Source organism: Acomys minous, assembly GCF_964271855.1.
Source record: "Acomys minous genome assembly, chromosome: 16".
Classification (NCBI taxonomy): Eukaryota; Metazoa; Chordata; class Mammalia; order Rodentia; family Muridae; genus Acomys; species Acomys minous.
Genome location: NC_140498.1, coordinates 44968863 through 44992372, shown reverse-complemented (window position 1 = coordinate 44992372; position 23510 = coordinate 44968863). Strand labels below are relative to the sequence as shown.

The 23510-nt window shown below is 43.6% G+C and overlaps 1 protein-coding gene and 1 long non-coding RNA gene across 31 annotated transcripts in view; one reads left to right on the top strand and one right to left on the bottom strand.

The window, feature by feature from the left end:
* Positions 1-23510, bottom strand: part of RBFOX1 (RNA binding fox-1 homolog 1) — a 2117065-nt gene that overhangs the window by 502075 nt on the left and 1591480 nt on the right. The gene's annotated exons all lie outside the window — the stretch shown is intronic.
* On the top strand, positions 6625-22001 carry LOC311586876. 2 transcript variants are annotated; one of them, XR_014775682.1, is made up of 4 exons: positions 6625-8792; positions 9309-9609; positions 10639-10752; positions 21406-22001. It is a non-coding gene; the product is annotated as an uncharacterized lncRNA (long non-coding RNA). The 2 variants fall into 2 exon arrangements; XR_014775683.1 differs by having other exon boundaries at positions 21383-22001.

Genomic DNA, 23510 nt, shown 5'->3' with positions numbered 1-23510 from the left:
AATGTAGGAGCAGTAGGATGAGGAAGGCGAGGCCAGCCTTCATTGTATGAGGACCATGACTCAAAGCCACCATCATCATTGTCATCATTGTCCTCCTCATCGTCATCGTCAAACTCCAAAGGTAAGCAAAAGATGACAGGTAATAAGAGCCAATAAGGTTACAGAAGTCCTTGCGCTGGGCAGGAACTGTGTCTCTAAGAGTTAGGGAGGGCCATCCTGTCTTTAGGAGGTAGATGATGAATTTTTTTTAATCCACTCTAAAGTAACACAAGAAGCATCAGGAAGTATATCCACTTAGTTATGTAAGTCCACAAGTAGGAGAGCAAGGCACTGTAATTATCTCCAGTTCCTGATGAGCTATGGATAAATAAGAGAGGGAAGCCACGGAATGGATAATGAAAGTCCTCAAACATAGCTCTCAAACTGCCCTATCAAGTCTCCAGCGGCTCCTTTCTGATGGCGTGGGGCGGGGGCGGGGGGGGGCCATAGGAGTAATTATGCTCCAAGCTGCATGAATAACAGAAAAGTCAAGTGTGTGTTGTGCTTCTCTCGTCCCTGCCAAATTCCAAGCTGCATTCTTATGCTCTGCTGCAGCAGCTGCTTAAAAGTTTAGAAACTAGGTGAGCGCCCGAAGTGCTGAAGGGGTACAAAGTAGGAAGGATCAGCAGATGATTCAGAGAAGAGAGTTGGCTTGCTAAGCCGAAGCCAAAATACCTCAGCAAACTGTTTCCACATTCCACAGCCATGGCAGGCATCACTAATTGATCGTTGCACTCCATCCTCTGTGCATCCCTGATGAGGTTGGGCACCCCCAGTTATCCATAGAGAGGAAGTCACAGCAAATCATTTTAGCATCTGACAAGGGCCTAGATGAACGACAGTGAAGATCTGCAAGTGAGATAGGCATGTGGCAGCCAGGAAAACAGGAGCCAGAAAAAGGGGCATGAGCAAGCCTGTAGCACACAGAGGAAAGGAGCTGGCTTCTGTCATAAGCACTGAATGTATGCGAACGACAGCCATGTCCCAAAAGGACAGGACTAGGAAAATGACTTCATTGTGTGAACAAAACTGACAAGAAGTTCAAGGTTATGGAAGGTTCAGAAACCTAGAAACATTCAACTTCCTCAGACAGAATCAGACATTTAAAAAGAAGATAACATTTTCCATATGTGGAATCCTTACAAATGCCCCCAAACATTCCTAACAGAGTCATGATCACAACAAGTGCACGGAGAGTGCTGAGACATGTCAAGAAAAACACAACACAATTAATTAGTATGACAATTTCCCCCGAAGCAAGTAATTCAAACACTGAGTGAAAAACAACGGCAAAATAAAATGAAATCGTGAGGTGGCTACATTATCATAAGGAGTGAATATAAGACAAGACAAGCCTCTCACTGTCTTTCTGTCCGCAGTGTACGGGATACCCACAGTCTGTTGGTGTAGCTGGCATTTCTGTGTTGAGAAAGCCCAGGTGTACCATGGGACAAAGGTGGCCAGGAAGCTCATGGGTTTCTCCACTGTCCACATGCGGGAACAAAGAGACTGCCTGTGAATGGCGTTGACTCTAGCAAATAAGAAGAAACTACAACCACAGGAGATGTTTGTGACCATAGCAGGCAGTGGAGAGTGTGGAACAAAAGGATGGAGGTCTGTGATGAAGTCCTGCCCACCATTTCCAGAGCTTCCATGCTCGCTTCTGAAAGTGGGGGTGGGACCAGATCTTACAGCAGCTCTGTTACTTTCAGTCCTTAAGATGCCCCTGAATCCTGGATTCCTAATATTGTCCTTTGAGGTGACAGATGCTATTTCTCTTCCATTCCTGGTTCAGTTAAATTATTCGCATCTGTATCCAAGCGGCTACACCAAGAGAGCTGGTTGTGCGCATGACGCTATTCTCTCTTTTCTGGGCGCGCATCGCTCGGTGATGTCAGAGTTCCTTCCTGCTTGATTTGAGCGAAATACCTGGCTCCCAGTGGTAATGGAGCTGAGCTGACTATCCTCAGGTCTGGCTTCCTTGGGGTCTCAGGCTGTTCCTCTGTAAGGTTTTCAGCAGCCTAGGTGGGGCCCACCAAGTTTAGAGTATCACTGCTTTACTCAGATTTCAGGGTTAACCATATCCCAAAATGTGTTTCACAGTAACATCGGATTAGTGTTTGGCCATATATCAGGGAGCTGTAGGACCTAACCTAGCTGCCAGAATAAAACCAGCCATACACAGTCATGTTTTTTTCTTTCTTTTTGTTTTTCTTTGACTCACCTTTCTTCTTTTTGTTTTCCTCTCCCTCCCCTCAAAGTCTAGCTTTTTGAACAGAGTCCTGCATAGCAACTCACTATGTAGTTGAGAATGACCTCCAGCTCCTCACTCTCCTGTCTTCCCCTCCCGAGGTGGAATGGCAACATTATGAAACAGCATTGCATGACCTGACTGGCCCAAGGCTTCCTCTGATTCCAGCACAGCCTCGCCTCCTCCCTGCTTTTCCCACGAGCACAACCTTTTAATTTGCCTAACATTCATTTCCAAACTGAAACAGCATCTTGCTCAGGACCCATGCTTTCTACCATCCTCTGTCCTCTGGATTCATTTCACAGCGAGGGAGAGGCAGAGGGTCTTTCTTCCTACCTCGAGAGCCTGGGGAGGATTTTCTACAGCTAGAGGTGGGAGTGTGATATACAAGAAAGTGACCCAGCTGGCGATGCTAAGGCTTGAGGTGTGCTTGGTGAGTGTCCCTCCATTAACCCATGCTAAAAGGACACCCCCCTCAGCCTTCCATGCTTGACACAATCCATGACTACTGAGCAGCATATTCAAATACAACCTGTGCAGCATGGTATATATACCCCCTTACACTCCCCTCAACCCTTATAGGCTGAAGGCAGAGGGTATGTGTTGCTTATAGGGAAAATGTTTTCTAAAAGGTATATTTTTGTTGTTGTAATGAAAACAGGCTATCAGGTACATGGCAGGAATGTAAATGGATGAAGCCTTTTGCAGAGGGCAAATCTTAGTAATATCTATGAAAATAAATTGATCGAGCTACTGCCTCAGTAAGAAATTATTCTTAAAAATATAAATTCACAAATACAGAAAGACAGAAGCATAAATATACACAATTTCTGAAACAGGAAGAAAATAAAAACCAATACAAACCAAATCAGTTAATATGCAACCCTGAGGGACACAACAAATAAAATTATGGAAAACTTTGAAGCTAGTAAAAATAGTAAGTTAGATCTAATCACCCAATATGGAAATATCACATAAATGTGAGTGTCTGTGTCCAAGTGCACAGGCATTTACATGTGTGGATTTGTATGTGAGGGTTTGCATATGTGTGCACATATGTGTGTGTACATGTGTGTGCACAGGCATGTGTGTTAGCGTTTGTGAATGTCAGTGCAGCAGATGAGCGGGTAGGATTGAATGCGCTGGATGGGGCAGGCAGCTGCATGGTAGGTCTTTTATGGGATGAGCCAATCCCATATAAAATATGGCTATTTCTTTTGTTCCCAGTGCTGATTTCATTCCCAAGAGCTGCTGCCTATGGGGAACTGATGAGGATATGAAGTCCATGGTGTCATAACTCCAGGAAAAACGTCCTCAATCTTGTTTCAGCTTTAGTTACAAAATAATAATAATAATTTCACAGTAGCACCTAGGGTTCTTCAAATGGAGACATATGAGGAACAATTACAGGACAGTTCCAAAGCGTGGCACAATCCACACACTGCAGCCACCTACTTCAAGTCAATGCACTATTTTGAGAATAAAGTTATTTAAGGCAAAGATAAAACCTGTACATTACCACCAACCATCTCAGGTTAAGCAAGTAATAACATTCTCAAACCTTAGTTGTGCCATCTTTAAAGTAGGCTTGATACAATATGTACCACATGGCTCTGAGCACACTGGATTAAATAATTACTACTCCTAAGATCTAATTTTGATGTTTAATTGGCATGTATGTATGGCACATGCAAATATTCAAGCACAGGCACACTAAGAAATGACAGAGGAATGTCACTTCCCAATGTAAAATGTCTGCTTCTCTTTCCTCATTTTCTTACAACTGCCCAATTATAGTCAGCATCCCTTAGATGCCTCTTTAACATAGCCAGCATCTCTTAAATGCCTCTTTGACATTGATTGGGATGAACATGGAGAAACATGAGGAACAATTTCTAAGCCTCATAGCCACGCAGAAATGCAAGTCTGCACAATGGTCCCATCCCTGAGCATCTGAACCAATGGCCTCCTGTTAGGTATATTAAAAGAACAAGAATAATCTGGGACGCATCATGATGGGGCTCAAATCCACACATGAAAGTTTAGCTTTTCATATGTGTCACATGTATATCGGTCACACACATTAGCTGGGCTTTGTCTAATCTCCATGCAGAGGGGCTGGTCCATTTCACACCATCTACACAACAGTGCACCTGTCCCCTCACAAGCACTGGCTTACAACCATTTATATACCTGGAGGATCCTTTCTTCCTACTGAAAAGAGGAATGACTGTGACATATGAAATTCATTCTGGGTCTTTTGTTTGTTTGTTTGTTTGTTTGTTTGTTTTCTTTCTCAATTTCTTATGTGATAGAGTGTCTCGTATGCCAGGCTGGTATCGAATTCACTGTGAAGGGAAGAGTAACCTTGAACTTCTGACCCTCTATCTCCTAGGTGCTGTGGCTATGGGTATAGGTCAGTAACATGCTGGGCTTTATGCTGAGCTGCTGCTCAAACTCAGGGAAGTGAACGTGCTAAGCAGGTGTCCTACCAAACTGCGCTCCCTTCACAGCCTAACCCTGGCTATCTCTTAATCTCATAAGACTTGACACATAATGGTGTTTGATGAACGCCTTTTGGATGTTGAAATAAGCCATCTAAAAGCAAAATAACGTTGAGTGTTTTTCCACCTACAAAAATGTCTGCATAAATTCTAGTTCATTAATTCTCCTGGCAGAATATTTACCCAACTCTGCTGTTTAAATATTAATAATGGAAGCAACAACAATGGTGGCAATGATGGACAAATTGAAAAGTGAACCCACAGAGATGTCAAGATAATGCTTCTGCCTCTTTATTTCCATTTTGCCTGTTGGGAAAGGATGTTTTTACTGGTGTTAGTGCCTAACTGGAACAATTTACATCTATCTCCTCAATCTTCAATTGAGAGCAACTGTGTCTGATGATTGACTTTTTTGAATTGTATTCCTTGTACTTTTCCAACAACAGTGACTTTGACAAAAAGCACAGCAAGAAACTAAACAGTCCTGCCCGTTCTCACTAGCCCCAGCTCTTCCTGGAAGGCGGCACAGGGAAAAAAAGATGAAAATAAAAAGGTTACCCTCGTGCTCTGGCTGTAGAGACTAAATCAGATCATGTTTATTGATTTATTTCAATCAATAGACATGGGAAAGTTCAGGAGAATTGACCCGTGCCTCCAGGTATGCATTTGATAGAGGTTTTGCTTTTGTTTTCTTACCCAAAGTTGAGTTATTGGGGAAAAAAAAACAGTTATGTCCACCATGTGACACAGATAGATTATAGTGGATAAGGGAAAGGAGAACACTCATCGAATTGTTTGTTTGTTATGTATTTGTTCATTTTCTTGTTTGCTTGTTTATTTTACTTTGACTAGAATATGATGTTAGAAAGTAAGTTTTGCACAATATATTAAGCAACCCCATACATTAAGAGCTGAAAACATTTTCGAAGCATGAGGCTGCATCCCCTAGCATGCATGAAGCATAAGGTTTCTCGAAAATCTGTCCAAGCATTTTGGCTCCACAGCTTGGCCCCAAAGTGAGGTCCAGTGTCATGATGACAGGAGCATGGGATGGAGGAAGCTATGGCCAACAAAGGCCAGGGAGAGCGAAAGGAAGTAGTCTGGGACAAGCCCATTTCCAGTGACCCCCCACTGCCCCAAAAGTCCATCAGTGAGGTCATCATTGAGTTGGCCATCAATCCTTGCTTCCCTCCTTTACCTGCATGACTAGATGCCTGGAAACCATTCTCATGGCATCATGTCCACTGGAGTCCTCTGAGGAACTGTGAGCTTTCAATTCCTCTTGGCTTTTCTTGGAAAAAAAAAAACAAGTTCTACCATGTTTGGATACAACATGCCATCTCTTGACTTCAGAAGAAATTCGCCTAAACTATTCTTTGCAGGAGCTGAGGCACCAACTTTCTGTTGGTTCTTCTCACTAATGCAAGAACTCACACGGCTCGTGTCTTTCCAATAGGATTGTGACAAGAGAGAGACCAGTGGCAATGACACAACTGGTATCCAACATATTGCATGCCATTCCCAAGACTGTACAGCAGCTACAGTGACAAAACTTATGGCACCATCTTTCTCTAATGTCAGGATTGAAGTGGAAAACAAAGATGTAAAAGGGGGTTGACCTGTGCAGGCCACGAAGAGTTGATGGCTACTCAAAATTTTTTTTTCACTAAGGAGACAAAGAGTGGAATGAGGTAATGGACACAGTATGGTGGACAATCCACATTTTCTTTCTTGTCTGTCACCTTTTCCCTTTGTCTTTTGGTAATAACACTTCTTTGGGTGTGGCACAGTTATCCTGACTCTAGAAGTGTTATATGATACATTCCTTCTAACCCTATGCATGAGCTCATGGCTAGGAATTTCCACTTCATATGTTTTCTTCTTTTATTCAATATTTAAAGGATTTACTTTATTTTAAATTGTGTGTATGTGTGTGGGGTACATACATATGAGTTCAGTTACCTGCAGAAGCCAGGGGAGGGTATGAGCACCCTTGAGACACAATCTTAGGTTCTCAGCAAGAACAGTATTTACTCTTAATTACTGAGCCAGAACTCTAGGTCTGTTTTCTTTTCAGTATATTTTAACAATGACTCAATTGTATATATTAATTCATTATGTATTCACACATACATATGTATGTATGCATGTTTTGTGGGAGAGGAAGCCTGTAATCCTGTGGAGGTCAGAGAGAAGCTTGCAGTAGTTTGTTTTTCCAACATGCTGGTTCTGACAATTTAACTGAGGCTGCCAGGTTTGGTGACAAGTGTTTCCCATACCTCTCTCTCTCTCGCTCTCTCTCTCTCTCATCGACCCTTCTTCTCCTTTCATGCATGTAAACTCTGTAAGAGATTGTATTGTTTTGTGAAACATGAAATATTAAGAACATGGCCTGGAGCCTATGCCTAATAACATAGTAAAAATGTCTTTGAGAGTAAAGCCAGAACTCAAAATAGACAGTAATGGTTTGAAGAGGAAGTGGCCCCTCACAGGCTCATATGTTGAATGAATGATCCTGAGCTGTGTGGTACTATTGAGAGGAGAAGCATCATAAATGTACCTACCTCATCAATGGATTAATCCATTGATCAATTCATTGCTAAATGGCTTATGACGAAGCAGAGCCTAGTTGGAGCAAATGGGTTGCTGGGCGAGCCTTTAAAGCATCCTTCCACTCCTGACAGGGATCGTCCTCTCTGTTTCTACTTCCCAGTTGCCATGGGGTGAGTGGCTTCTTCTTCCACATGCCCCCACCACCAAGACAGTCTGGCTTACCTCAGGCTCAAAGTAATGAGACTAGCTTACTTTGACTGAAATGTTTGAAAAAAAATATGCCAAAACAAATTTTCTCCTTTTAAGCTGACTTACCTCAGGCATGTGTGACAACTAAAAGCTGAGCAACACAGAGATTCAAAAGACGGAGAATGAGATAAGACGTTGGCCACATGGCTCATGCTGGCTCTAGATCAACTTGCATACACTGTACTTTTTTTTTACTCCTAATTTCAGGAGCCAATAAGTTTTACTCTTTAAAATTATGTTTATACATTGGAACTGGGCTTGCGTTACTTGGGATGAAAAACATTCCAAGTCTAAGAAAATTGAGAGATAATATGATCCGACTCGTGCTCCATGGAATATGCTTTCAAATTCACTTTCTAGGGTGGCAAGATGCTTCAAAGGGTTCATGTGCTTGCCACCAAGTCTGGTGACCTGAGTTTGATTCCCATGACACATAAGTTGGAGAGAAAACTGACTCCTGAAAACTGTCTTTTGACCCCTACATGTTTATGCACACAGACAGACAGACAGACAGACAGACAGACAGACAGACACACACACACACACACACACACACACACACGCACATGGAATTAAGCAGCTTTTGAAATTTACTTTCCCCAAAAGATCTGATTTAAGCCAAGGTTCGATGAATGACAATAAAACCTGCCTTTCCTTTGCTCAACTTACCACACGACACATCCACCCAGTGAATAACAAGAGGCTTCCCGAAACTGGAACAGGCTTTATCGTTTCTGTCATTTGAGGGAGGACACTCCTATGCTAGCATAAAAATAATTTTGGAAGGAAGTGTATCCACTGTGTGAGAGCTGATGTGATTTGAAATGGCTATGACAATCAGCTTGAAACTTGAGGTTTCTAATGGGAACACCTCCTCAGCCCTAATCATAGGGGAACTACCATCATAATTACAATGTGGTGCAGGCAGGTACATCATTAACTAACTTTTCTCAGCTACTGCAATTAGTGAGCATCAATAGATGGAGTAAATTATTAATAACCCACACATGCTCCAGTGCACACTGCTGAGTCTGTTTGCTTCTTTTCAAGTAAGAAGCAGAAAGGTCACAGCTCATACCCAAACAATCTCTGATTGATTTCTGCCGCAACACCACCTGGACATTAAAATGGAACTTCTTGGAGGCAACAACAGTCAGAAGAGTGAAGAAGTGAACAGAGAAGGAAATATCCTGGAAGTAAGTTGTACAATCTGCTCTTAAGACTTGACGAGCAACGGTCCATTCCCTACTTCCTGTCTGGTGCAGTCAAGTATGGGATTGTTGCCAACACTGTGTGACGGTCATGCTGGGAGGGGATGCAGCTGTCGCTCACACAGCATGGTGAGAATCAATTCTACAGTAGAGCCTAAAGACCACAAGGTCTGTGGGGTTCATGGTAGTCTCATCAAATCAGAGGACATTCGAACGCAACGGGAACAGTCCCAAAGGTATGATGTGTGATAAAGAAGAGAAAGGGGATGGAAAGAAGGATCAAAGGGGAGAGGGAGGAGAAGAGAGGAACATAAGAAAAGAAGGAGAAAAGCAGGATGAAGGGAGAGGAGAAAAAGAGAAGGGAAGGAATGTAAGGAGAGAGGGTGGGGGGGGGGAGAAATTATGTAGGTTAAAGGCCAAGGTCAGCAATATGTCTTCTGTCTTTTACATTCAATCTGCTGGAAAACGAAACATAAACAAATGATATTCCTTGCTCTTAAGTATGCAGCAGGAAGTTGTTTATGCGAAGCTTGAGCAGCCACGGAAGTTCTGTATTAAAGGAGGCATCGCAGAAACAAGAGCTGAACCAGGCAATTCATCCCAGGGATGGAGGGCCACAGGCAGGACTCTCTCAACGATCAGAATGCCTACTGGATTTGCTAAGTGCCAAAACTGGGCTGGAGGACAGATCAAGGCAGAACAAGGGTAAGAGAAACACCACGTAAAAGACGTCGTCATATGAGAAAACCATCGACACCTTCAGAATGACAACTCACTTGACATCTGTGGCCACGAAGAAGTGGTAAGGAAAGGCTGGGTGGCTGGCAAGAGGTGCGGGTGCTTTACATGCTAAGCAGATAAGCAGGTCTATGAGTGCAAAATGGAGTGCAGAGGCACGCAGTACGGAAGGAATCCTGGGATTCGGCACTAATCCATACAATGGATGTCAGAGTCTTCACCGAGGACTCTAACGTGGGAACAAGACAGCGAATCACGAGGTATGCGGTGTGGCCACTGGGAGCTAGAAACCCAGGGTGCACTCTTTGCCTTCTGTCTTGAGGGGAGTGATTTTATTGTCAACTCTTGACCAGGAGAACATTTGCAATAGCTAACTCAGAGTGCTGACGTGGATCAGGAAACCCCAAAATCTATGGTTTGTGTGAAACATAGAAAGCTGGCGGTGCTGGGCATGGAAATGTAAGTCTGTAATTCCGGAGCTTGGGAAGCTGAGGCAGGAGGATTGCTTGGCTTACCTGGTTAGACACGATCTCAAACAAAACCAACATAAACATGAAATAAAGGTGGAGACTAGGGGGCATAGCCTTAGCGATACATTACAGTGCTCAGTTCTCTCTTACATCTCCGCAAATTGAGTTTACAAGGCTGACGAGATTTTCCCTTGAGTAAAATACTTGCTTTGCAAGCAATGAAGACCTGAGTTCAGAACCTCATAACCCATTTGATGCTGGGCACATTAGTACATCCATATATCACCATAGCACTGAGAGGCAGAGGCAAGTATATCTCTGGGAGTTTGCAGGCCAGCTAGCAGGCTGCACACAGCAAAAGATCCTTTCCAAACAAGGCAGAGAAGGAAGACCTCTGTAGGCATGCTGTGTGCCTACACAGGCACCCAGACACATGAAAACACACATACACACACACACACACACACACACAGACACACATACACAAACACACACACACACAAACACACACACACACAAACACACACACACACAAACACACACACACACACACACACACACACACACACTGAAAAAAGAAAAGAATAATACCAGAGTTTTCAAATACTGTTTCCCATTACAAGGAAGGAAATCTTTCAGAAGAAAAGAACAAATGTAAGGTGATGGACAAGAAGTTATCTTCTCCAGAAAAAAAAAAACTCACAAACCAAGAAAGGCAGCTAGCAACATGGCTCCAGGTATGTCTATGTCCCTTCCTCCTTCAAAGGAACACAGCAGGTTGAACTCATTTTAAGCACATGCGGAGTTGCCGGCTGTCTACCTGTGAGCAGGAGGAGGAGCGGCATACATGACCCCGGGGGTCACTATGCAACACGTTCTCAGAGCCTGTGTGCAGTGAGAGCCCGAGGCTGCTGAATTCGGGATGAGTCTCAGGCAACTCTGCCTCCCAGGCCTCTCCGGGTTTCTGCTCAAACGATTGCCTCATTTTGAGATCATTCAAGCATGTTAAAACTGTAGAGAGCAGAACTGCACATCTATTCAATGACCACTTAAACTATACAACTGGAATTTATCACAAGGACCAGGGAAAGGGTGAGTCGTTAGGAAATCAAACTTGGAAAATCTCCTCTCCGTCAGACAAGTATGCTTTGTGTTCAGGGAACAGGGAGCCACAGCTTTAAAACATTTATACGTGCAGTTTTTTTTCCTCTGGGTAGAAGAGTGATCTGAGTTAGAAATGTGCACAGAAAAGGAGAAGGCTGAGATCAGAAGGTCAAAAACAGGGCAGAGTATAGGGTGACACAAAACTTAATTCTCTAACAGCCCGTGAATCACTACCATGCTGTTTCTTGGAGTGTCCCTGTGCTCGGTATTAATGGGAAAACCTCTTCAGCTGATGAGGACATGAGTTTGATCCCCCAGAGCCCGTGTAGAACCCATGTAATTAGCTCCCACGGTGATTAGTGCAAGAACTTTATTTCTACGGGCTGAGGAAGCAGACATGAGGATCCATGGGGCTTGGCAGCCAGCATTCCTAGCCTGGTTGGCAAGCTACAAGCCAATCAAAGACCCTGGACTCTGAAAATAAAGTAGAGTGGTCATGAGTAAGCTTGACCTTTGGCCTCTACATGCATGTACACACACATGAACACACACACAAGACAACTTCTATAGACAGTCTCCGTAGCTCCTTTCAATGCCAACCATCTATATATTTATATGCAAGGTCTGTTCCCACAGCTGTTGCTCTCAACAGACACCAGACACTTAAAGCTCCTAGGATCTGGATGCTGGGAACTGAAAACAAGAGACAGTAGTCTGGTTTTGCTGTGACTGCTTATGCTAGGTTTTTGTTTGTTTGCATGGTTTACTTTTCTGTAAGCTGGGTGTGCTTCATTTCTTAAGAAGTAAGTGGCTGACCTTTATCTCTGGCCACCAACCAGAATCTTTTTCTTTCTTTCTTTCTTTTTTCTTTTTTCTGTCTGTCTGACCATCCATCCTTCCTTCCTTCCTTCCTTCCTTTCTTCCTTCCTTCCTTCTTTTTGTTCTTCCTTTCTTTTTGTTTTCGGTTTATTAAGACAGAGTATCTCTGTGTGGTCCTAGTTGTCCTGTGCCTCTCTCTGTGGACCCAGCTGGCCTCAAATTCACAGACATCCACCTGCCTTTACCTCCTGAGTGCTGAAAAGGCATGCACCACTACCACAAAGCAGATTCCTTTGTTTTCATCTTCGACCTCACAAGGGAAGCTGCTACCCCTGTCTGCCTAGCATGTGACTGCACAGTTTCAGCTGGAAACGGTTTCTTGGAAAGTCTTTGCCCATGGCCAAACCTCCACTCTCGCCTTACTCCAATAGTCACTCCCATGGAGCGCGCTGGAGCCAGGTCACCTTTGCTTGTTTCAATGAGGAGCTTAAAAAGATCAAAAAGAAATAAATAGCTAAAGTTAACCCCTGTGGCCTCTGCAGCATAGCTCTCCTTAGCATCAGAAAGGACTCTGTTAGAGATCAGGAGCCAGCTGGCTCTGCTGGCTGTAAAAGAACTGAGGCACAGACTAGGGGGGCTCAGGGGGCTTACTCTCTGCCTTGGCCCAGGAAACACCTTCCCTGCAAGCTCATTGCCAAGGCAAAACACCACAGTCCTGAGGCGCTATCCTTTTCAGTCCTAGAGAAACAGGAGTTGCAGTACAGGGCATTGCAATTCTTACCCTAGGGCTCAGGCTCAGGCTCTGGGCAAGGGGGGCAAGAATTCAGGGATGTTGCTTCTGAAGACCAGTGTGTATAGGAAAGGGTCACATGCAGGAGCCATGGAGCAGAGTGAGGAGGGGAAAGGGAGAGAGAGAGACACACACGGAGCCAGAAAAGAGGGAAGCGACAATCAAGACAGAGGGCAATTGGGAGGACAGGAGAGAGAGAGAGAGAGAGAGAGAGAGAGAGAGAGAGAGAGAGAGAGAGAGAGAGAGAGAAAAGCAAAGAGGGGGAAGTATGTAAGAAAGGAAAGAGGGAAGGATATAGCTGCTAACAGATTGATTCAAACACGACCCCGATGCACTCTGTTTAGGGCTTATGTCACTGAGAAATGTCAAACTTAAGCTCACATTTCTTTTTAAATTTCAAGACCCTCCCGAGTGAGCAGGGGACAGAGTTCAGTTGGCACAGTGGTATGCACGCTTACACCACTTTACAGGGGGGGTAGGAAGATCAGAAATTCAAGATAACACAGGGAGCGCCAGGTCATCCTGGGTTCCACAAGACCCTGTCTCAAACAAACAAACAAACGACTCCTTCGTCAGCACCTCAGAGACAAACAAGTGCGGATCCTGAGTACTCTATAACCAGAACCCACAAGAGTTTGAACATAGAGTTTCCTAGAGGTCCTGATTGGAGGTCCTCTTCCTCCAGCAACATAAATAAGCATAGCCTGGGAGAAGGAGTCTGGAGGGACCCTCTAGATAAAACCACTGGGATTCGGGGAGGGCTATCTGTAATGCTACAGCAGACAGTCTCAAGAATTACGAGGAAGTACAAGTTAAAGGAAGAGATGCTGGCCGACCTGCTGCAGAATTTGTATCTCCTGCCCTCCGCTGGAAGGGGCTGACTTTCATGCAAGCAAAGGCACAGAGAGGCATTGCACCATGGGACACCCCCAGGGAGACACAAACCTAACACTGCTTAAAGTCAACCTTCAGCTATCACCTTCCCGGGCCATAAAGACTCTTTTATTCCAAGGCTTGAATTGCTCTTGATTTATGGCTGTTTCATAGCAATGCGGGGAAAACCTGCTATTTTCTTGGATGTAAGTGGGGGTGAGTTTAACCAGAGACAGTGAGTGGAGTTCTGTGCTCAGTGATGTCCTCATTGAGCTAAAGCGCTAAGACAGGGCAGGCTCTGCCCTGGAGCCCTGAGTCTACATCTAGAGTGTCTCTATTATGCTGAGAGTGTTTCATGTGGTAGCTAGCATTGGGCATGTGCAAGGACAAGGGCTGGAGCTGTTTCATTCCCTTCCTTGGTAGAGCGTCTTCACCATCCCTAAGCTTACAGAGGCCTCTGAGACACTGTCCCTCCCCAGAGAAGAAACCTTTGAAATGAGGAGTACATCCCTATTTTTCCTTAAACATTCATCTTCCCAAATGAGAGAGATTTGTGGGCTATCACCACAGCAGACAGGTCTGCTGAAGATTTTCTTCTCCCAAAGTAGAAAAACGTACGGAGATCTCAACCCTAAACCCTGCTTTTATAGCCATGGAATGGTTCTCAGGCTCTGAAGTCAGTACGGCCCTTTAGAGAAACTTAGGATTTGCCTCCAGAAAAACCTAGTGAAATTTGTCCGATGTGCATAAGTATATATAACTTTATGAAATCCTATGATGTGTGCATGTACATGTGTCTGGTGTGGATGTTGCATGTATGTGTCTCTATAAGTATGTGTAAGTATATTTAAGCATCATGTGCATATATGCACATGTATAGGTGCATGTATATATACCTGTGTATAGGTGCAGTGGTTTGTAAATGTATATGTGTACATAGGCATGTACCTTATACATGTGAATATAGTTGCCTGTATGCTTGTACATGCGTGTGGGTGTGTTTGCATGTCTACATCTGTACTCCCAGACTCACAAAGTGCTGATCCACAGTGTTTCTCTGTAAATAATGATAAATAATGCAGACGAGTAAATAAAGCCCATGAACAGGCATCCCATGCAGGAAAGGTCTTTTGAGAAGTTGTTCAGGGTCTGCAGAGGGCTGAGCCCTCCAGTCTCTAGACTCTTGCTCCCCTCCAAGGACAAAGAAAAGATTAAAAGGCTGAGTGAGGAGCAGCTCTGGAGAGAAGCGACCCCGTAAATACAAGGTGTTGTTATTTTTATTTTTATTGGCACTTCTGCTGCCTTCAGGGGAGGGGGCTAGGATATGGGAATACGGCTAATTTTCTGCTTGACTCCAGACACATTCTAAATTACTCAGCCACATTTTATTTTAAATTGACTAATAAAGAAACCCTACACCCCACACCATCTCATATTTCCTTGGGTCATTTAATGTTCCCACCTTCTAGCTTGACTCAGTTCTGACAGTGAGGTTGAGGGTGTGTGGGGAGGAAGTGCCTGCTGCATCATCTTTATCTATCTATCTGTCTGTCTGTCTGTCTGTCTGTCTGTCTGTCTGTCTATCTATCTATCTACATACGTACCTATATATCTTTTATCTATATCTCTCACACTCTCCTCAGCTTCTATTTCTCTCTTCTTTGTCTCTTCCTATCTCTCTCTCCTTTTATGTGCATACATGTTCCAGTGTGTGTACGTATGGATGCCCATGTATAAGCATACATGTGGAGGCCTCAAATTGATGTAGCTATCTTCTTTATATTTTTACTGCATTTGTAGATGTGTGGGTTTTCAATTGCATGTGTGTATGTGAGTTTTCATGTTGGAGGGTACATTTGCTGGTATATGTGTAAGTGTGCACCTGTGCATCTGTGTGTATTGGTGGATGCTGGATGCCTTCCTAAATTGCTATCCACTTTATTTATTAAATTAGGGTTTCTCAGTAAACTTGAAACTGTCCAATTTTAGCTAGCCTCGTTAACCAACATGCTCCAAGAGTCCCCTCTCTGTGAGCCCTGTAATCTGAGACTACAGGCAGTAGCCTTACCTACCCAGCTATTAAGTAGATTTTGGGGAGCCAAACTCTTATCCCCACACCGGAATGACAAATATTTTATCCTTTGAACCACCTCTCTGTCACCTTCACTTTATGTTTTGAGACAGAGTCTCTTACTGAACATGAACTTCAGTGGTTTGTGGAGCCCCAGGGGGCGGCTGACCTTTTGTCTTGCCATAGCCAGGGTTACATACACACTGTACCTGGCGTTTCCTGTGCATGCTACAGATGCGAACTCAGATGCTCACCTTTGCACAGCAAGCACTTTGCTGACTGAGCACCTCCCTAGGTTTCCAGTCATCTCTTACTTTTCCTTCCCTCTTTTGTTCTCAACTTTTCCAGTCCGGAACACAGAGCTGACGAGAGTAACTGTGAATCAGACTCTCTGCCTTTGTGCTCTTTTAAAGGGAAGGGATAAAAAAAGGGGGGGCATGTGTGACTCTTTGCTTTCCCCTACATAAAAATAAATGGAAAACATTTTGCAAATGTCAAATGCTGTATAAATGGGAAAAATATGAAGGACATTGGACACATAAACAATGATGCTAATGACAAATTTTACCTCACTGGAACCACTCACAACCATCCAATTCCAATTTGGAAGTTTTATCTCAAGGGTCAGTAAACAGCTCTATCTTAGATAGTGTATATTCTCAAAGAAATATTCCTCAGACATGTCCAAAGATGAAATTGAGAAAAACAGAAGAAAAGTAAAGAAAAAGATCATTCAAGTTGGCCACTTACTCTTAGTCCTTCATTCATTCATTCAACAGTATTTGAAGAAAGCCTGTGTGATCCTAATGCTATAAGACAGTGGGAACACCATATACAGAACAATGAAGGTGGCTCTGCTTGAACAAAGGAGCCTTGGGAAAGAAGACAGATAACTGACCTATACAAACAAGATAATGGATGATTGAGGTGTTGCAAAAAGAGAAGGCTTTGATTGTCTAAAAGGTATAAAGATAAGGCACAGTCCCATGGGAAAATAATATTGTAGAGGCCAAAAGCAAAGGAAAGGGCCAGGCACATAGAAAGCAGTGCTACAGAGAGCAAGTATAAATACTCAGATATACAACAGTTTTGGAATATTCTGGAAGCTACCTGGCAGCTAGAGTGCTTGAGCCCAGAAATGAGAGGCAAGAGCAACACAAAATGAGGGCCAAAAAGGAACCCAGGGTGTAGTTCTTGCTTTGTGGGCCTGGCCATGTTTTGTTGTTTTATATTATTAATTTTATTATGTGTACACATGTGTCTGTGTGATTGTATAGCATTATGTGTGTGCCAGGAGAGGCCATAAGAGGGCTTAGGATCCCCTGAAACTAGAGTTATGAATGCTTTGTGAGCTGCCCTGCAGGAATGGTGGGGGAAAGTGAAGAAATATTCTGCCTATTTCTTAGGCTAAAAAGCCTTATTATAGTAAAGAAAAATTAGGTTCATTCTTGTTTATGATTAAAGCTGTCTCTCAAGGATTGGGCTATGCCTACCTGTAATCTTAACTACAAAGGCTTTTCTACTGCCTGTTCCAGGAAATGACAACTATGTCTTTGTTTTAAAAGATTGTTATGACCATCTATGACTACCTTGTAATGGCTACCTTTTTATGACTGCCTCGTTATTACAACTACCTTTTTATGACCACCTCATTGTTATGACAACCTTGTTCTGATCACCTTGCAACCATATCTCTATTTCAGGAGGTTGTTATGACAAGTTGTTATGCTTACACTCTACCTCTGCAAGCCCTCCCATTTTCTTGCTAAATTCCCCATTTGAAATCTCCGACTCCTGAACTATACGAATCTCTATCTTACCCATGTCCAATGCTGATGTCTTTAACTGCACTTTTAGGTACATGAAAGCTTGCTTTAGTTAACTTGGCCATGATTTGGGTTGGTGGACTTTCTCCTTGAGTTTGTGGGATTAACGAAAAGAACTTAGGTATTTGAAAGAGTAGCAAGTGCTTCTGACCCATGAGTCATTAGGACAGGATGTTTCTATGATAACAAGGAAACCCTCTGTAGCTTCTAATGAGGAAGCTGGATGTGGAGTGTGATTGTTGTAATTAGCATCATGGAAGTCTATGTAGGTTTTTCTGTGTTGGAGGCTTGGTCTCAGGATAGCAATTTTGAGGTATATGGACCTTCCAGTTGTGAGGCATTGTGAGATGTCTTTGGCTGAGTGGATCCACATACTCAGCAGAGACTGGGAGCTTCTTTGTATGACCCCAATTAGTTCCTGTAAAAGTGTTGTTATAAAAGCACAAGTCATTGCTGGGGGGGCAGGTCAGTTTCTTCAGTGTTGTAGTCATTGAGAGGTTGCCTGTGATACAGCACATGACCTCCGAGCTGTGTTAATGCAAGCAGGCCTAATTAAACTCAGTTGGTCATTCACAAGAAAGAAAGGACATGAGAGTCAGAGAGGACTTCTTGGAAAGAGGAAAGGTGTCAATGGAAGTGGAGGCATGTGAAAGAGGGTATCAGGATCAAAGCAATTGGAATTGATTATGTATAGGTATGAGGATGTCAAAGCAGAGCTAAGCAAACAACAGTAGAAGTCAATGGCTCTCTTTAAAAGGTCCAATTCTTAAACTGCATGGTTTAAGATGCATGGTTATATAGATACCTGTATATGTACCTTTATACCACCCTTCACCGCTTTCATCAGACTGTCATGTTTCAAGGTACACTAATTCTCCCAAGTACCATCCTGAGACTCATCAGAGAAGATCCCTGGTCAGTCTTGGTCAGCTTTGGAGTCCCCAAACCAAACTCTGTCTGGCATCCTACAGGCTCCGTGAAGCCAATAAACATCAGAGCAGATGACCTGGAATTAACTATCTGAGTCTCCAAGATATGAAGGACAGGAAGTAATCAGAGCCCAGCACCAACACCCACCCATCATTTCCTGGTCTTCTCTCAGGGTCCTCCTACTCCCTCCCCAGCAGACTGTACGTCTAGACACACCATTCAGACACATCCGGAGCCTCCTTGAGGGAAATGACTCATAGCTGGCTCACAAACCACCCGGAGCTCCCGGGGTCTGCTGAGGGTGGCTTCCTGGCAAAGCCCTGGAGGGAGGAGGCCCCAGCCTGACTTCCAGCTGAGCTTCATCCACACACCCTCGGTCCTCTCCCACTCCTGCACTGGGATGTGAGCCTTGGAAGCCATGCATGAAATGATACTTTGCTATGGAATCATTTCACAAAGGACCCTGACAGGACTCTATTCATAGAAGATTCATAGTAGATGGGGGACTTTGAAGCCAGGCATAAGAATACAAATAAGATACTACATACTGGGCACTGGGCAGCATCATGCCACATTCTGAGTCATCTCTTGATCCTCCCACTCCCAATTCAATAACTCTTGTACAAGTTATCGCTAAGAATTTCTGCTTTGGGGGGTTTTTAAGGTAGGAGACATTGATTCAGGCACTGCCAACAAACTGACACAGGAGTGAGTGGGGACAAGTTCATTCATTGGCCCATAAAAAAATAGCATGGTGTCTTCAGATAAGTTTATGTATTCATTCACAGTTTTTAACCTCTTAAAATTTTTATTAGCTTACAAAGCAGCGGTGTTCCATATGACATTTTCACACATCTGAGTTTTAGTTGACTCACCCCTTCCTGCACTGCTCCATCCATCAGTCCCAGGATCCCTACCTAAATCTTTCCACTCCCAGCATTTCCCCTTCTACCTTAATAGCCCAAGTCTTCATCGATTTTCCTATGCTCTCCTTTAAAACGCCTCACAATTTCTAGGTTCCTTTCAAGTGTCCTATGTGCTCACTCCTACAGGAACACACACACACACACACATACACACACACATGTTTTAGAACCACCGATTTGGGAAGATAGACAATGCACATACACACACACATACACACACAGGAGGTAAGGGGCATATGAAAAGAGTGTCTATGGGGTAGAGTTGTGATGAGGGAGGTTGAGTGTGAAAGTAGGATGGTCAGAAAAGGTAACAAAGAGAAGGCTAAGTGAGAAGAGGTGGCCTTTAAAATGCGTGATAAAAGTGTGAAGGAACCTGCTATTCAGAGACTGAGGAGGAAGGAGGGAAGGAGGGAAGGGAGATAAGGAAAAGGTGGGGGGAGAAAGAAGAAAAGGAGATAGAAGAATGACAAAGAAGAAAAAAGGAATTTTCTTACACTATACAAGAGACTCCAATTACTGATAAGAGGATCAAAGACTATGAATTTAGGGAGCATCAGAGATTTCTGGGTAGGGGAAATGGGAGTGGGGAAAATCCAAGGATAAAGTCCCAGTTTCAACTCAGTGTCTAGGAGTTGGGATGAGCTTCTTTGAAAAGTGTTTCCCTGTCCAGAAATTTTAGCTCAGGGGAGCATGTCCCATGAAAGTCTTCACTTACCATGAAAGTGGGTCAGGGGGGAGGACATCCTATTGAGACTCTAAGTGAGAGAAGAATTGGAGAATGGGGAAATAGAAGGATCCAGAGGGTCCTAGAAACCTACTAGAAGAACATTATGATGGCAGATCTGGGCCCAGGGGTCCTGCTCAAACTATGGCACCAGCCAAGGACAATATGTACAGTAAACATTGAACCCCTACCCAGATCTAGCCAATGGACAGGGAATTCTCCACCATAGAGTGGAAAGTGGGGACTGACTTTCACATGAACGCTGGTGCCCCATATCTGACCATGTCCCCTGGATGAGGAGGCCTGGTGGCACTCAGAGGAAGGATAGCAGGTTACCAAGAAGAGACTTGATACCCTATGAGCATATACAGGGGGAGGAGGTCCCCCTCAGTCACAGTCATAGGGGAGGGGAGTAGGAGGAAAGCAGGAGGGAGGGAGGAATGGGAGGATACAAGGGATAGGGCAACAATTGAGATGAAATATGAATAAATCAATAAAATATTTAAAAGAAAAGTGCTTCCCTGGTATGAAAAAGTGGCCAGACTCAGCAGCATTGCAAAACAAAGAAAAAAAAAAACCAACATAACAACAACACGGAACTAAGTACTTGAGACTCAGGAAAGTGACCCACAAAACTGAAGTCCAATCTCCAGTGACAGGTGGTCAGATCATATAGTCTCCTCCTTCTGTCCCTCAAGATGACACTTCCTGACCATGAAATAGAAGTGCCTTATAAACATAAAATTCAAATTAGACTTGCTTAGAAATGATGTAGAGCCTGAGTTTGTGGATTCTTTTTCTTTCTCTTTCTTTCTTTCTTATTTTCCTTTTTGGGTTTTTTGAGAGAGGGTTTCTCTGTGTAGCCCTGGCTGTCCTGGACTCTCTTTGTAGACCAGGCTGGCCTGAACTCACAGTGATCCACCTGCCTCTGCCTCCCAAGTGCTGGGATTAACGGCATGTGCCACCACACTGGGTCTCTTTTTCTTATTTAATTCTTAAAGAAGTTGGAGACTTTGTGTATCCTTGCCTGTGTTTCTAATAAGAAAATGTCCCAGAAAAATGCTATAACCTGTACACATGATGGAGTGCCAAAATCAAGATTTCTACAAGACTGAAAGCCTTGGGCCTGAGCACTGTCTTATTGTAGATTTCTTTGTGCTGCCTCTCACACTCTTCCATTTTCTTCCCCACTATATGTCACCCAGTCACCTCACTTCATTCCACGGTTGCATCTCTCTGCCTGCTTTGATCAATCTGCTCCTCAGACCCAAGCTTAGCACCACCATATATTCTCGTGTCCACAGGATTCCTATTCCCTCCATTGCAGTGCTTCAGACCTCTGAGACTGAGATGGAAGTCTTGCTGTGCAACCTAGGGAAGGCATGATGGCTACCTTTCTCAACTCAACACCACATAGAATTAATTGCCTGTGCCCCGAAGCTTTGTGAGAGAGTATCCACCATGTGTTGGCCCGTGGGCTCTCTATGAGGGATTGTCTTCAATTAATTAATGTACGAAGCCCACCATGGGGGACACCATTCCCTAGGCACGGACTACTAAACTGTGTGTGAAAGAAGTTGAACTGAGCAACGCAAGCAAACCTATGAGCAAGTATGTATTTACTGTCTTTTTCCCTCACTGTGGATGTGAAATGTGAAAGCTTGAAGTTCCTGTCTTGACTTCCCCCAAATGATGGGATGTAGTCTGGAATTATAAGTCAAAATAAACTTGTCTTTCTCCTACATTATTTTCAGTCTGGGTGCTTAATTACCTGTGCACAGAGGCTCGGTGAGAGATTATCCACCTTGTGTTGGCCTGTGCGCCTGTCTATGAGGGATTGCCTTCAATTAATCAATGTGTGAAGGCCACCCCGTGGGTGACACCATTCCCTAGGCAGGGACTACTAAACTGTGTAATAGTGGGAGAAGCTGAACTAAGAAACTCAAGCAAACCTATGAGTAAGTGTGCATTCATTCTCTCTTTCCTTCACTATGGATGTAAAATGTGGAAGTTTGAAGTTCCTGTCTTGACTTCCCCCAAATGATAGACTGAAGTCAGTCTGGAATTGTAAATCAAAATAAACTTGTCTTCCTCTTACACTGTTTTGAGGCAGGGAGCTTTATCATGGCCACAGAAATAAATTTAGAACAGCACATACTGAACTTCTGTCTTCCTCTAGGCACAGAGGCACAGAGTACCTGCAGCCTGACTAAATCTGAACGATGAGTTTTATTTACATTAAGACTATTTTCCGTTTGTGTAGCTATTGTGACCACCAGCTGCCATGTGGACACTTCAAGAAGAACTAGTCTTGGTCCAGCCGGTTTACTGCAAATGAAATGGCAAGATGGGAGGATGGCTCACTGAGTACAAACACGAGTTCTGTGAGCATGGGACATAGAGTTTGAATCTCTATCATCCACGTAAAAAGCCAGGCATGGTAATGTTTTCTTGTAATCCCAACACTAGGGGGAAGGAGACAAAGAGATACTAAGAGTTTCCTGGCCAGACAGCATAGCTAAACTCATGAGCTTCTGGTTCCATGAGAGATCTTGTCTCAAGGCAATAAAGAGAGAGTGATAGAGGATGACACTGGGTATCTTACTCTACGTACATAGGAGAGGATGTGTACTCTTGTGCATACAGCACACACATACATATACATATACATACATATACATATATATATACATATACATACATATACACATATATACATATACATATATATACATACATATACATATATATACATATACATATATACATATACACATATATCATGCACCAAGCACCAAACACACACTACCATTACTACATTCCCAAATATACCACAAGTGCACCACACACATATACCACATCCACCTCCATTGCCACCCCTGTCACCACCACATATACTGCACACACATACCACCCCTATCACCCCTACCACACATGACCCCGCACAACACTACCATCACCACCATCACCATGACCACCACTACATATGCCACACATATCCACACTACCACCCTCGCCACCACCACGTGTACCACACATGCATCACACGCACAGAAAGTTCCTCTGACTTTGACATTGAAACCTTACTCAGAAGCCCTGAACAGAGGACAAATAATCTAAAGACACATCTGTGTCCTTTCCTTAGCTGCATGGCCATTTTTTTTTCTTCACTTGCAAAATTGGTGTATTTAGCTGGCAAGCAGGAGCATGCAGCTTGCAGCTCACACCCAAAGGCAAGCTGCAAAGGTTTCCTCTTTATCTGCCACAGTCACAGACCTAGGGAGAAAGAGCTGTCCACCAGGCCCCAAAAGAAAGAGATCTGACTGTAAAATTCCTGATTCTTCTTTCTCTCAAAAATGACGAGATTTAAGGTCCCTTTCCTCTGCCCACACATTAATTTTCTTTTTAAGCTAAAAGAACAAAAAAACAAAC